Here is a 9191-nt window from a genome sequence, read left to right on the forward strand (position 1 = left end):
ATTCCACGTTTCTGTAGATAAGAGCTTGAAACTTCTACAATAGAGTTCTCTGATACGCTGAAACTGATGGTGTCATTTTCGTTAAGATCCTACGACTTTTAGGGGGTGTTTCCCCCTACTTTCCTAAATAAGGCAAATTTTCTCAGGCTCGTAACTTTTGATGGGTAAGACTAAACTTGATGTATTTCAAGTTCGAATATCAGGCTGTATTTCAAACTTATATATTTAAAATCAGCATTAAAATCCGATTCTTTTGATGTAGCTATTGATATCAAAATTCAATTTTTTAGAGTTTTGGTAACTATTGAGCCGGGTCGCTCCTTACTACAGTTCGTTACCACGAACTGTTTGAAAGTATTTGTTTGTAATTTCAACTATTTATTCTACAGACTTTGTGATTCAAGGGTCATTCTAAAGGAATTTGGACAAAATTTAAGCTTTAGTGTAAAGAGCGAGCTATTGAGACGAGGGGGTGAACCCCTTCATATACGTAATAAAAACATATGAAAATGGAAGTTCGTTGCATAAGTTAATTCGTGAGCTACGTATATTTTTTACGAATGAAAACGTTCGTAAAAAAATTTTGAGTTCTAGTTGCCTTTTAAGCAATCAAAAAATCGGAGGGCAACTAGGCCTCCTCCCCCGCTCCATTTTTCTCAAAATCTTCCGATTAAACTATGACAAAGCCATTTAGCCAAAAAAAAATAATATACAAATTTTGTTTTAATAAATTATTTGCAGATAGCCAAAATCAAAATATGCATTATATCAAAAACGTTCAGAAATTAAATAAAAAAAACAAGTTTTCTTAGCTGAAAGTAAGGAGCGACATTAAATTTTAAAACGAAGAGAAGTTACTCCGTATATGGAAGGGGCTTTTCCTCCTCAATGCCCCGCTTTCATATATAAGATTCCATAAGAAATATATAAGATACATAAGTTTTCATATATAAGATACATATATTTTCATAAGAAAAGCATCTTTCATATGCGGAGTAATTTCTATTCGTTTTAAGTTTTAATGTCGCTCCTTACTTTCAGTTAAAAAACTTGTTTTTTTTATTTAATAACAATAAGGACTTAACTGTAATGTCGATCAAAATATGTTTGACCCTACTTTTGGCCCCATTTTTATGGTGGGGGGGGGTATAAGACACAAAAAACTAAATTATTTTTATATATCAGGGTTTTGTCAGCCCAGGGCCTAACAATTTCAGGTTTGAAGCCATAAAAAAAATGGCTCTTTTTCAAGCCTTTTTTCACTTTTTCACCCTGCATTAAGATCTTTTTGGTCCAAACGCCATTGTCGCTTGAACCGTAAAGCTATAAAAATCAAGTGGTTTAGGAAAAAGATGTATTTTGCCCTTTTGGGGCACTCTCGGGCCCCTGAACAAATAATTCGGTATTCTTCCTTTTGCGTTGGAATCACCTTATCCCAATGAATTAAGAATCTAAGTTTCTAGTCAAACCGAAAATTAACATAGGGAGCGGCTAATAGGCTCCGCGTAAGTTTAAAGTTTGGGGAAGGTAACTGGTCACTTCCAATAACTTGTAACTCTTCCAAAGGCTACAGAATCTTTAACATTTCCAATCGAATGAGCCATCTCTCGAGCTTGTAAGACTACCCACTCCGTAAGAAGTGTCCGAAAAGAAAATACATTGAAGGTACAAGGTTCTTTCCAATAGGCAATACCAGGGGTTCTCCTTTTATTTTCTAGTTGTGATCAATATATTTTATCAGTATGATCGATTAGAATAATTTAATCAATATATTCTACTTTTTTTTCACGACTGATAAAGGTTTCCGGATACAAAACCGAAATATTTGAATATTTTCTAGTGTTTTTGATAAAAGTTTTTTCGGCGTTTACTTGGTTAATCAAAACTTCTGCCTATTTCTGTTCATTTTAGGGTGCAACCTAAAATGAATGGTGCAGCCATTTTAGGGTGCAGCCACTGTGTAACAAAACATGTAATTTCTTTATAAGGTCTCCTATTTCATGGGTAGGACCGGCACCCCATCCTCATGTCTCTCCTAAAACTTATCAGCCATGACGCTAAATCACTCAGACTTTCGTTTGTTCTAATGTTGCATCTTTGCATTCAAGTTTTTGCCTCATCTGTTTTCAAATCTAATTATTTTTTGGCTTCCGTTCCATTTTCTAAGATACAGAAAGTCAAATTGAAAACTTTTTTATATCTTACAATGCGGGCAGTATATCTTATCATTACTTCTCTAAACTAAGTTTATTTCTTTTTACAAAATAACGTACGTAAATATAAGATAAAACCTGTTACCCAACTAGAAAATACAGATAAAATTATTTCAAAACCCGCTGTGGTATTTTAAAGGTATATATCGATATTCGATTGCAACTTTCTTCAATTGTAAATCAGATTAGTAACTGGAATACTATGAAGTTTGTGAGTGACCTTTGTTTAATCTTTCTCTCTTTTAAGCTCTCTTGGGTTTGTTCAAGGTTATATCTGGTCAAATTTGATAGTATTAGCAACACGGAAAATATGATTGGATTTTCGACAATAATTATACATTTTTAAAGATACGATACAAAAATTATTTTTTAGGGATATAAGGCCAAAGGCTTAGATTATTAAAAAAAATTGATCTATGAAAGGCTAGGCGGAATTTCGTTTCCTTTTTTTCCCAGAAGAAAGATCAAGGGTGCCCTAGTTTGATACCTTTCACATTTCGTACTTTCTATATAACGTTACCATTTAAAAAGACACTTGTTATCATAACTATTTCTAAGAAAAATTGCATTGCTGACTTCCAATTCAACTTCACTATTTTAAAATTTGCAAAATTTTATTGCAAAATATAAAAATGCATATTCAAGATTTAAAGAAAAAACCAACGGCTTACATCTTCCCACTCCTGACCCCTTAAACATATTTTACATCCCAATCTTTTATTCATTAATACAAATAATGGCCAGAATAACATGAGGTTTGTAACTGGCCTTTCTTTAATTTTTCTTCCTGTTAAGAGTTTGGGTGATTTTTTGGGGTTGTTGAAGATAAAATCTTGCAGAAGTCAGAGGTATCAACAACTTCTTCCCCGAAAATAAATTGGGTTTCAGACAATAATTCCATTTCTTTAAAGGCAAAGTAGGCAAAATTATTCTAGGATCAATTTTGAAACAAAATTCAAATAATTACAACCTTTCCCCTGTTTTCTTAAGCAGTCGGGTTATAGATAAATACGAGTCATAACTTTGAGACTAACTAGTTTTACTGACTATTTATCAGTAACTCTTCTGAAAAGTATAATGAACTGGTAACAAAATGAAATGGTTCCAATAGTAAGTTCACTGACTGAGGCTTGTTGCATGAAACTTTCATGAAAATACAAAATATGAATTAAGCATAAAAATGTCTTGGACAAACCTGTACCTTTTGTTTGTTTTCTTACTCTGATTCAAGATAATCCAGTTTAGTTTTGCTAGGTCAGCCATTCTTAAGGAATAATTGTAAACCTTCTTAAGGAATAATTGTAAACTTTCATTCGGAAATAAAAGGAAATCCATATTGTACAACACCCTTGATTTTGGTCCGTATTTTTGGACAACGGGCACCTAAACATTAGTGTGGCATAGCTACTCTTTATTCAAAACCCACCTGTGGTAGTTGAGCTCAGTGGCTCAGTATAGGAGTTTAAAACAGATTTCCATTGATCCCTTTTCCTGGTGGTGATATTTGTGCCGGTTTCAATTTAAGGATGGTTTAAGTTAATCCCTGTCACAGATAATCCTGTTCAGTCAAATTAGGATTCAACGTAAACTGCTAAAAAGCATTCCTTTTCTCGTAAGCAGAGGTCCATATGGTTTATGAACCCTTTGAGCATGGAGCCTGGGTAAAAACGCTTGACTATCCCTTATATGAAAGTTCTTTGTTGTGACCGAAATAAATAAATAAATTGCACGATAAAAGCCACCCCTTTTTTTACTAATGTATTTAATGGCACCTGACAGATAAAAAAATATATATATTTCGCTAGTGTTATACTGATTTTTTAGTTCAAACGGATCAATGTCCCCAAACCTCCTTCCTCCGCTAGTAAACTCCAAGAAACACTGAAGCTGCAACCTCACACTGCCATTTCTGAATCCCCTGGTCTTCCCAACACCCTATACTAAATTTACTAAACTTACTTCGATTAGCCTATCCCCTTCCCTTCATTCAAAACCCATGATAACCCAGAGCTATTTAAAATTGATCTCCCTTGGGAGCCCATGAATTTTCTCTTCTATCCTGAAACAAGAATCTGTTCTTCTTTTCTGCTTCTCCAGATAACACCTTTACTAAAGTATTATTTGGTAAGCCAATAGCCTTTTCCCAGTATCCTATCATTCTAAAGTCTTTTTACCCTTAGTAAGAGCAATTCTTTATTACCAAGCTATTTAATTCCCCACTTAGCCCTTAAAGTCTCCCAAAATATCTCAAATATAATCTCTCTATTTTTCTTCCCTTTTTATTCCCTAAAATTTCCTGCTGTATCACCAAGTACAACCTAGACATCTATAAATATAGATGTATATTAAATTAAAAAAAAATCCAATGAAAGTAAGGACTGACAATTAGAGCTTATAACGGACAAAAAATATTCCCTGTAGTCAGGGAGCCACTCAACGAAAATGTGTCTGGTAGGTGATGAGTGAGCAGCAGAAGGTTTGACAACGGAATATGGGGTAATCGATAGCACTGATCACGAAAATGGGCGTCATATACTCGGACGGGGGGTGCTTGACCCCGAAAATTGAAAATTTTGCTTTTTTTACTATTAAATCACGTTTCAGAAAAATTTCCACAATGATCGCCAAATCTTTCGTAACTGATGCCAGAAGTGACGAGTACAGTAGGGACCATCGCGAATGACCTTGAAACTTGCAATTTTAATTTTTTTTATTCGCGCTGGAAAAGATTTCACGCCTAGATTCAGCTGGTAGCGGATAGTTTTATTATCTCAGACAGGAAGATTGCCACTATACTCAACAATGACCTTGGAAAAATGACCTTTGTCAACAATGACAGGGAAAATATTCCCTGTGTGAGAGGGGCTTCTTTCTTTTCAACACCTTGCTCTTTGCGCTAAGGACAATTCGTGATTTAAAAAAAGCTGTTTTTTCCGTTGAAACGGCCCTTGTGTTTGAGTAGTCATTCTTAGAAGATTTTAACAAAAAGTCAAAATATAGCATAAAGAGTGAGGGATTGAGAAGGGGGCAGCGCCTTCACATGCGGAATAGTTTCTCTTCATATGAGGTTTTAATATCGTTCTTTGCATTAATTTGAAAAAAAACTTATTTTTTCTTATTTAAATTCTGCTGGTTCTTAATACAATGCGTACCCAGGGTCGCCCTAAATTCAAGGAGGAATACCGCCTCCTCAGAAAAATCTCCAAGTTAAATTTAAAATATTGCACGATAATATTTCAAGAAAAGGATCTCGTTTAGCGTTTTTTTTTCTTTTCAAAATAAATAAAAAAAAAATTTCTTTACAAAATAAAGTTTAATTATCAAATAATCTTCTCTGCAATATTAAAAGAGCTTCCGTTGCCTTAACCCTCAGAGCACAGAGTGGAGGAAATCCTAGAGGGTTCATGTAACTTTACAACCCTCAAATATCAAAATAGGATTCGTCCTGATATTATAATGCCTTAAAAAAAAAACTGATGAAATTTGTGACAGTCGCTCAACCTTTATTGGGAATTAATAAATTTTCTCAATTTTATCAGGATCATTTCTGATTCTATCTCATTGTTGACTGATAGTAAGGAGGCACTCATCCTAAAACTAGATATTTTTGTAATCACTTCTCAAGTTTCAACAGTTACAGTTAATCTCTTAGGTATCAACCTTCCTTCGGTACATTCTTGACCTAAGTAGACACTGATAAAGAGCAAAGAATATGTTCCAAGTCCATCATTTAAAAAAATGTTTAATGATGGGTTTTCTGCATTTTTCTCTATGCGATTTATCAGTATTCATGTTTTGTAATAACCCCACGCCAACGTATAATCAACTGCACATGATCTATATGGCCCAAAGAAATCTCTTGATTTTGTTTTGGGGTAAATTATTAGGTTACAATTTAATCAATAGGCAAAATTGGAGTATTCAGTCAAAATATCAAATCAACAGCAGTTTTGAGCCGTAATGTTTAATAATATTTTTGCTACAGAGCATTGAGGAAGGAGAAGGGGACTTATATTTATACGGATTGAAATCTGGGTTTCATCTTCTATTGGATTGTAGCTACTCTGGATCTCCACCTTTATATATCCTTATACATATAAATATCTTTATATATTAATTTATCAAAACAATCTTTTCATGTTTCACTTTGTTACATTATTTTTGTTTAAATAAATGCAGATCATTATTGAAGAATCTAAACACTGAAGAAAAGAGTTAAATTTTGATGTCTTGCAAGAATTGGAACGTTACGAATTAATGCAACAATTTTTTTTTTTTTTATTTTGTTTAATCTGAACAGAGACTTCCTTTGCTTTGTCTACGTGCCTTCAAATTTTAAGGCGTTTCAGCAAAAACTAAATCCAATTTTTTGGTGCTACAAATCGATACAGCCTACTTTTCTTTCTGAAATTGTTTGTTCTCTTCGAAGTTCCTTTGGTCTGGTATTACTTACCCATAAAGTTATGTATTTTTATTTTAGAAATTTTGTCATTTTACCACATTGTAAAACTTAAGCCTCGCGCAAAACTAACGGTGGTTTCCTGACCAATGCTACCAACGCCTTGAGATGAATTGTATGAGTTTTTTGATGTTTTGTGTACGAGTTTGTTATAAAAAGAATTCTTTTGGTTGAGTTGTTGTATTTACAATTCCATTCCAACGAAAAGGAAACTAGAATAAAATCCTCTCATCAATGCCCCTCATCAATGCCTCGCTCTTTATGTTAAAGTTCAAATTTTGCTAAATAATGGCTGATATTAATTTTTTGCCTCATTTCTGGACCATCTCAGCTTTTAATTTTATGTTAAACAGCTTCATAACTATGATATCGGCTCGTATTTGTTATTAAATAAAAAAAGTTATTTCCAACTGAAAGTAAGGAATAACATTAAAACTTAAAACAAACTTAAATTATTACATATATCTTTTGAAGATCTTTGAAGATCTTTTGAAGATCTGAAAGTAAGGAATGACATAAAACTTAAAACGAACATAAATTATTACATATATCTTTTTAAGATATTTTCTTTCAATCATTTCAGTGATTTGAGAATTTATCAACTTGTGACTTTCATTTTAATAAATATATTTTCGACCTCTTTGGCCTTTCGGTTGCTATACCTTACAAAATTAGTTTTACAAATATCCTAAATTCAAGTTATATCGGAGAATCTTCACATGGAGAAATTTTTCATGGGGAAGGAAATTCTCCATGGAGGGGGAGCTTGATTTCCCAAAATTATTTAAAAAAAACTCAGCAATTAAATACAAAACTAGCTTTTTCAACTGAAAGTAAGAAGTAAGATTGAAACTTATATAAACAGGAAATATTACGTATATGAGGGAGGTTGCCTCTCCTCAATAGCTCGTTCATACGCTAAAAATTCTTATTTAACATTTATAAAGGTTATTAATCTAACTGAACAGCCTTTGGGATTCAGTTTTCATTCTTAAGCAACTGGAACAAAAAACAAACTTAGGTTATTATAACGTTATTACTAGTTAGAAAAAAGTAAAATATATATGCAGATTTCGTTTTAATTATTCATGTACGGTGAGTAAAATTCAACACCTGCATCAATTCGAAAACGTCCAGAAATCAAATAATAAAACAAGTGTTTTTTAACTGAAAGTAAGGAGTGGTATTAAAACTTAAAACGAACAGAAATTATTCTATTTACTAAAAGGGCTCTCTGCTCCTCAACACTCCGCTCTTTCTGCTAAAGTTTGTTATTTTTTAAAACAAAAGTAGAGTTGTGAGACAGAGTCAAACTTTAGCGCAAAGAGCGGAGCGTTGAGGAATGGACAGTTTTAATTTTAATGTCGCTCCCTACTTTCAGTTAAAAAACTGTTTTTTCTTTTGTTTAATTCATTTAACAGACTGTTAAGTGAATATTTTGTTGCAGGTATTCGCAATCTTTTCCGCATTGGTGTTTGTTTGCGCAGCATTGGCAAAGCCATCACCTGAAGCTTTCGACTATTCCAATCTTATGTTTATAAAAAAATAAAAATAAAATAATAAAAAAATAATAAAAAAAATGAGTGAACAGAGTTCTGAACAAGGACGCGAATTTGTAGCGAATCTTTTTTAAAGTTTGCAAACTCCTACTCTTAACTCTTAACTCTTACTTGCATGGATTATTTCATTAATTTTCTGATGTGCTGTTTGGCTTATTCTATTCTTGTAATTTCAATAAAGGAACTTTTGGCTTAAATATTTTGCAGTTGATTTAGCGCGATATAGTTTAGCAATGGACACTAGCTTCTAGATTCTTAAAATTATCTCTTTTTATGTACCTTTTTAAAAGGAGTTAAAAATCCTTTCTTCCTCCGTATTTCCTTGGATTTACTATCTTGGCAATAAGCCAGTGGACATAAGTTTCTTTCACGAAAAATTGAATTTCCACTCATTTTCTTTTCCACCCCAAAGAAAAAATGACACTGACTATAACTGACAACACACAATCAAAAGTGAAAGAAAAATAGTTTATGTAATAAAGTGGTGAAAACTCAAATCAGTTAAAAAAAAACAAACTAAACACATAAAACAATACAATGTGTGCCATAAACAATTAGAAACTAATTTTCCAGATTTGACAAAAGAATTTGGCAACATTAATAAAGATAAAAAAAATCTGAAACCTCAGTGAATTCGAGAAAAACAAAATTTTAAAACATAGGTTTGAAGTTCTCCTTCAGTAATAAAGAAAAATTTGAAATATTAAAATACTCATTCAATGTTTTGGATTAAGATTTTCCTACTCCAACAGTGCAGAAACTGACCTTTCACCCTTTTTTTCTTTTTGTTTTAACGAAAGCATCATTAGTTTGTTTTGAGTTACAATCCCTAAGTATAAGCAATAAATTACAACTAGAAACAATAGGGGACTTTTTTAAGACAATGGAATTCCAAACTTTAAATGAACATTTAAGCCCTTTGTCCAAGGGTCGTCCTCAGCACAACACAAACGAAAATAT

At 32.6% G+C, this 9191-nt stretch overlaps 1 long non-coding RNA gene across 1 annotated transcript; it reads left to right on the forward strand.

The window, feature by feature from the left end:
* Positions 1-2223: 2223 nt before the first annotated feature.
* On the forward strand, positions 2224-8428 carry LOC136027960 (uncharacterized). Its single transcript, XR_010617709.1, has 2 exons — positions 2224-2424; positions 8120-8428. It is a non-coding gene; the product is annotated as an uncharacterized LOC136027960 (long non-coding RNA).
* The last annotated feature ends 763 nt before the right edge of the window (positions 8429-9191 follow it).

The sequence above is a fragment of the Artemia franciscana genome, chromosome 6 (assembly GCF_032884065.1).
Source record: "Artemia franciscana chromosome 6, ASM3288406v1, whole genome shotgun sequence".
NCBI classification, from domain to species: Eukaryota; Metazoa; Arthropoda; class Branchiopoda; order Anostraca; family Artemiidae; genus Artemia; species Artemia franciscana.